We start from the raw sequence: 7,185 nt of genomic DNA on the forward strand, positions 1-7,185 counted from the left end.
AAGCCTCAGATCCAGGATGCCATGCAAGTTATAGTTTGGGTTAAGAGAGACACAAAGCCTACAACTCCAGGGATGCTGGGGCTGCCAAAGGCTTTCCATCAGGCGCACAGCAGTGCATCGACATTGCCGTTTCAACATCTTTCTCATCTGGGACAACCATTTAGGTGGAGGACGTCTGCCTCATATCCAGGCTGCCATGCAAATTAGGTATAGGGTTAGGGTTAATGTTAGGGTTAGGGTTCAGAGGGCCAAAGAGCCTAACGCTTCAGGGATACTGAAGATGCCAAAGGCATGCCAAGGGAAGCATGGCACTGCACCAACATCAGTCTTACAACACCTTTCCCATCTAGGACACACATAGAGCTGGAGGACGTAAGCCTCAGATCCAGGATGCCATGCAAGTTATAGTTAGGGTTCAGAGAGACACAAAGCCTACAACTCCAGGGATGCTGGGGCTGCCAAAGGCATTCCATCAGGCGCACAGCACTGCATCGACATTGCCGTTTCAGCATCTTTCTCAGCTGGGACACCCATTCAGATGGAGGACGTCAGCCTCATATCCAGGCTGCCATGCAAATTAGGTCTAGGGTTAGGGTTAGGGTTCAGGTTCAGAGAGACAAAGAGACTAGAGCTTCAGAGATACTGATGCTTCCAAAGGCATGCCAAGGGAAGCATGGCACTGCACCAACTTTTGTCTTACAAGACCTTTCCCATCTAGGACACACATAGAGCTGGAGGACGTAAGCCTCAGATCCAGGATGCCATGCAAGTTAGGTATAGGGTTAGGGTTAATGTTAGGGTTAGGGCTCAGAGGGCCAAAGAGCCTAGAGTTTCAGGGATACTGAAGATGCCGAAGGCATGCCAAGGGAAGAATGGCACTGCACCAACATTCGTCTTTCAACACCTTTCCCGTCTGGGACACACATAGCGGTGGAGGACATGAGCCTCAGACCCAGGATGCCATGCAAGTTATAGTTAAGTGTTCAGAGAGACACAAAGCCTACAACTCCAGGGATGCTGGGGCTGCCAGAGGCATTCCATCAGGCGCACAGCACTGCATCGACATTGCCGTTTCAGCATCTTTCTCATCTGGGACACCCATTGAAATCGAGGATGTCTGCCTCATATTCAGGCTGCCATGCAAATTAGTTACACGGTTAGGGTTAATGTTAGGGTCAGGGTTCAGAGAGCCAAAGAGACTAGAGCTTCAGAGATACTGATGCTCCCAAAGGCATGTCACGGGAAGCATGGCACTGCACCAACATTAGTCTTACAACGCCTTTCCCATCTAGGACACACATAGAGCTGGAGGACGTAAGCCTCAGATCCAGGATGCCATGCAAGTTATAGTTTGGGTTAAGAGAGACACAAAGCCTACAACTCCAGGGATGCTGGGGCTGCCAAAGGCTTTCCATCAGGCGCACAGCAGTGCATCGACATTGCCGTTTCAACATTTTTCTCATCTGGGACAACCATTTAGGTGGAGGACGTCTGCCTCATATCCAGGCTGCCATGCAAATTAGGTATAGGGTTAGGGTTAATGTTAGGGTTAGGGTTCAGAGGGCCAAAGAGCCTAGAGCTTCAGGGATACTGAAGATGCCAAAGGCATGCCAAGGGAGGCATGGCACTGCACCAACATTCGTCTATCAACACCTTTCCAGTCTGGGACACACATAGAGGTGGAGGACATCAGCCTCAGACCCAGGACGCCATGCAAGTTATAGTTAGGGTTAAGAGAGACACAAAGCCTACAACTCCAGGGATGCTGGGGCTGCCAAAGGCATTCCATCAGGCGCACAGCAGTGCATCGACATTGCCGTTTCAACATCTTTCTCATCTGGGACAACCATTTAGATGGAGGACGTCTGCCTCATAGCCAGGCTGCCATGCAAATTAGGTATAGGATTAGGGTTAGGGTTAGGGTTAGGGTTCAGAGAGCCAAAGAGCCTAGAGCTTCAGGGATACTGATGCTGCGAAAGGCATGCCAAGGGAAGCATGGCACTGCACCAACATTTGTCTTTCAAAACCTTTCCCGTCTGGGACACACATAGAGGTGGAGGACATCAGCCTCAGACCCAGGGCGCCATGCAAGTTATAGTTAGGGTTCAGAGAGACACAAAGCCTACAACTCCAGGGATGCTGGGGCTGCCAAAGGCATTCCATCAGGCGCACAGCACTGCATCGACATTGCCGTTTCAGCATCTTTCTCATCTGGGACACCCATTGAAATCGAGGACGTCTGCCTCATATTCAGGCTGCCATGCAAATTAGTTACACGGTTAGGGTTAATGTTAGGGTCAGGGTTCAGAGAGCCAAAGAGACTAGAGCTTCAGAGATACTGATGCTCCCAAAGGCATGTCACGGGAAGCATGGCACTGCACCAACATCAGTCTTACAACACCTTTCCCATCTAGGACACACATAGAGCTGGAGGACGTAAGCCTCAGATCCAGGATGCCATGCAAGTTATAGTTAGGGTTCAGAGAGACACAAAGCCTACAACTCCAGGGATGCTGGGGCTGCCAAAGGCATTCCATCAGGCGCAGAGCACTGCATCGACATTGCCGTTTCAGCATCTTTCTCAGCTGGGACACCCATTCAGATGGAGGACGTCAGCCTCATATCCAGGCTGCCATGCAAATTAGGTCTAGGGTTAGGGTTATGGTTCAGGTTCAGAGAGACAAAGAGACTAGAGCTTCAGAGATACTGATGCTTCCAAAGGCATGCCAAGGGAAGCATGGCACTGCACCAACTTTTGTCTTACAAGACCTTTCCCATCTAGGACACACATAGAGCTGGAGGACGTAAGCCTCAGATCCAGGATGCCATGCAAGTTAGGTATAGGGTTAGGGTTAATGTTAGGGTTAGGGCTCAGAGGGCCAAAGAGCCTAGAGTTTCAGGGATATTGAAGATGCCGAAGGCATGCTAAGGGAAGAATGGCACTGCACCAACATTCGTCTTTCAACACCATTCCCGTCTGGGACACACATAGAGGTGGAGGACATCAGGCTCAGACCCAGGACGCCATGCAAGTTATAGTTAGGGTTCAGAGAGACACAAAGCCTACAACTTCAGGGATGCTGGGGCTGCCAAAGGCATTCCATCAGGCGCACAGCACTGCATCGACATTGCCGTTTCAGCATCTTTCTCATCTGGGACAACCATTTTGATGGAGGACGTCTGCCTCATATCCAGGCTGCCATGCAAATTAGGTATAGGATTAGGGTTAGGGTTAGGGTTAGGGTTCAGAGAGCCAAAGAGCCTAACGCTTAAGGGATACTGATGCTGCGAAAGGCATGCCAAGGGAAGCATGGCACTGCACCAACATCAGTCTTACAACACCTTTCCCATCTAGGACGCACATAGAGCTGGAGGACGTAAGCCTCAGATCCAGGATGCCATGCAAGTTATAGTTAGGGCTCAGAGAGACACAAAGCCTACAACTCCAGGGATGCTGGGGCTGCCAAAGGCATTCCATCAGGCGCACAGCAGTGCATCGACATTGCCGTTTCAACATCTTTCTCATCTGGGACAACCATTTAGGTGGAGGACGTCAGCCTCATATCCAGGCTGCCATGCAAATTAGGTATAGGGTTAGGGTTAATGTTAGGGTTAGGGTTCAGAGGGCCAAAGAGCCTAGAGCTTCAGGGATACTGAAGATGCCAAAGGCATGCCAAGGGAAGCATGGCACTGCACCAACATCAGTCTTACAACACCTTTCCCATCTAGGACACACATAGAGCTGGAGGACGTAAGCCTCAGATCCAGGATGCCATGCAAGTTAGGTATAGGGTTAGGGTTAATGTTAGGGTTAGGGCTCAGAGGGCCAAAGAGCCTAGAGTTTCAGGGATACTGAAGATGCCAAAGGCAAGCCAAGGGAAGAATGGCACTGCACCAACATTCGTCTATCAACACCTTTCCCGTCTGGGACACACATAGCGTTGGGGGACATCAGCCTCAGACCCAGGATGCCATGCAAGTTATAGTTAAGTGTTCAGAGAGACACAAAGCCTACAACTCCAGGGATGCTGGGGCTGCCAGAGGCATTCCATCAGGCACACAGCACTGCATCGACATTGCCGTTTCAGCATCTTTCTCATCTGGGACACCCATTGAAATCGAGGATGTCTGCCTCATATTCAGGCTGCCATGCAAATTAGTTACACGGTTAGGGTTAATGTTATTGTCAGGGTTCAGAGAGCCAAAGAGACTAGAGCTTCAGAGATACTGATGCTCCCAAAGGCATGCCAAGGGAAGCATGGCACTGCACCAACATTTGTCTTTCAACACCTTTCCCGTCTGGGACACACATAGAGGTGGAGGACATCAGCCTCAGACCCAGGACGCCATGCAAGTTATAGTTAGGGTTCAGAGAGACACAAAGCCTACAACTCCAGGGATGCTGGGGCTGCCAGAGGCATTCCATCAGGCGCACAGCACTGCATCGACATTGCCGTTTCAACAACTTTCTCCTCTGGGACAACCATTTAGATGGAGGACGTCTGCCTCATATCCAGGCTGCCATGCAAATTAGGTACAGGATTAGGTTTAATGTTAGGGTTAGGGTTCAGAGAGCCAAAGAGCCTAGAGCTTCAGGGATACTGATGCTGCGAAAGGCATGCCAAGGGAAGCATGGCACTGCACCAACATTTGTCTTTCAACACCTTTCCCGTCTGGGACACACATAGAGGTGGAGGACATCAGCCTCAGACCCAGGACGCCATGCAAGTTATAGTCAGGCTTCAGAGAGACACAAAGCCTACAACTCCAGGGATGCTGGGGCTGCCAAAGGCATTCCATCAGGCGCACAGCAGTGCATCGACATTGCCGTTTCAAAATCTTTCTCATCTGGGACAACCATTTAGGTGGAGGACGTCTGCCTCATATTCAGGCTGCCATGCAAATTAGGTATAGGATTAGGGTTAGGGTTAGCATTAGGGTTCAGAGAGCCACAGAGCCTAGAGCTTCAGGGATACTGATGCTGCCAAAGGCAGGCCAAGGGAAGAATGGCACTGCACCAACATTCGTCTTTCAACACCTTTCCCGTCTGGGACACACATAGCGTTGGAAGACATGAGCCTCAGACCCAGGATGCCATGCAAGTTATAGTTAAGTGTTCAGAGAGACACAAAGCCTACAACTCCAGGGATGCTGGGGCTGCCAGAGGCATTCCATCAGGCGCACAGCAGTGCATCGACATTGCCGTTTCAACATCTTTCTCATCTGGGACACCCATTTAGATGGAGGACGTCTGCCCCATATCCAGGCTGCCATGCAAATTAGGTATAGGATTAGGGTTAATGTTAGGGTTAGGGTTCAGAGAGCCAAAGAGCCTAGAGCTTCAGGGATACTGATGCTGCCAAAGGCAGGCCAAGGGAAGCATGGCACTGCACCAACATTTGTCTTTCAACACCTTTCCCGTCTGGGACACACATAGAGGTGGAGGACATCAGCCTCAGACCCAGGATGCCATGCAAGTTATAGTTAGGGTTCAGAGAGACACAAAGCCTACAACTCCAGGGATGCTGGGGCTGCCAGAGGCATTCCATCAGGCGCACAGCACTGCATCGACATTGCCGTTTCAACAACTTTCTCCTCTGGGACACCCATTGAAATCGAGGACGTTTGCCTCATATCCAGGCTGCCATGCAAATTAGATTAGGGTTAATGTTAGGGTTAGGGTTCAGAGAGCCAAAGAGCCTAGAGCTTCAGGGATACTGATGCTGCCAAAGGCAGGCCAAGGGAAGCATGGCACTGCACCAACATTTGTCTTTCAACACCTTTCCCGTCTGGGACACACATAGAGGTGGAGGACATCAGCCTCAGACCCAGGACGCCATGCAAGTTATAGTTAGGGTTCAGAGAGACACAAAGCCTACAACTCCAGGGATGCTGGGGCTGCCAAAGGCATTCCATCAGGCACACAGCACTGCATCGACATTGCCGTTTCAGCATCTTTCTCATCTGGGACAACCATTTAGATGGAGGACGTCTGCCTCATATCCAGGCTGCCATGCAAATTAGGTATAGGATTAGGGTTAGGGTTAGGGTTAGGGTTCAGAGAGCCAAAGAGCCTAGAGCTTCAGGGATACTGATGCTGCGAAAGGCATGCCAAGGGAAGCATGGCACTGCACCAACATCAGTCTTACAACACTTTTCCCATCTAGGACACACATAGAGCTGGAGGACGTAAGCCTCAGATCCAGGATGCCATGCAAGTTATAGTTAGGGTTAAGAGAGACACAAAGCCTACAACTCCAGGGATGCTGGGACTGCCAAAGGCATTCCATCAGGCGCACAGCACTGCATCGACATTGCCGTTTCAGCATCTTTCTCATCTGGGACACCCATTGAAATCGAGGACGACTGCCTCATATTCAGGCTGCCATGCAAATTAGTTAAACGGTTAGGGTTAATGTTAGGTTTAGGGTTCAGAGAGCCAAAGAGACTAGAGCTTCAGAGATACTGATGCTCCCAAAGGCATGTCACGGGAAGCATGGCACTGCACCAACATCAGTCTTACAACACCTTTCCCATCTAGGACACACATAGAGCTGGAGGACGTAAGCCTCAGATCCAGGATGCCATGCAAGTTATAGTTAGGGTTCAGAGAGACACAAAGCCTACAACTCCAGGGATGCTGGGGCTGCCAAAGGCATTCCATCAGGCGCACAGCACTGCATCGACATTGCCGTTTCAGCATCTTTCTCATCTGGGACAACCATTTAGATGGAGGACGTCTGCCTCATATCCAGGCTGCCATGCAAATTAGGTATAGGATTAGGGTTAGGGTTAGGGTTAGGGTTCAGAGAGCCAAAGAGCCTAGAGCTTCAGGGATACTGATGCTGCTAAAGGCATGCCAAGGGAAGCATGGCACTGCACCAACATCAGTCTTACAACACCTTTCCCATCTAGGACACACATAGAGCTGGAGGACGTAAGCCTCAGATCCAGGATGCCATGCAAGTTATAGTTAGGGTTAAGAGAGACACAAAGACTACAACTCCAGGGATGCTGGGACTGCCAAAGGCATTCCATCAGGCGCACAGCACTGCATCGACATTGCCGTTTCAGCATCTTTCTCATCTGGGACACCCATTGAAATCGAGGACGACTGCCTCATATTCAGGCTGCCATGCAAATTAGTTACACGGTTAGGGTTAATGTTAGGTTTAGGGTTCAGAG

Source organism: Lathamus discolor, chromosome 4 (assembly GCF_037157495.1).
Source record: "Lathamus discolor isolate bLatDis1 chromosome 4, bLatDis1.hap1, whole genome shotgun sequence".
Lineage (NCBI taxonomy): Eukaryota > Metazoa > Chordata > Aves > Psittaciformes > Psittacidae > Lathamus > Lathamus discolor.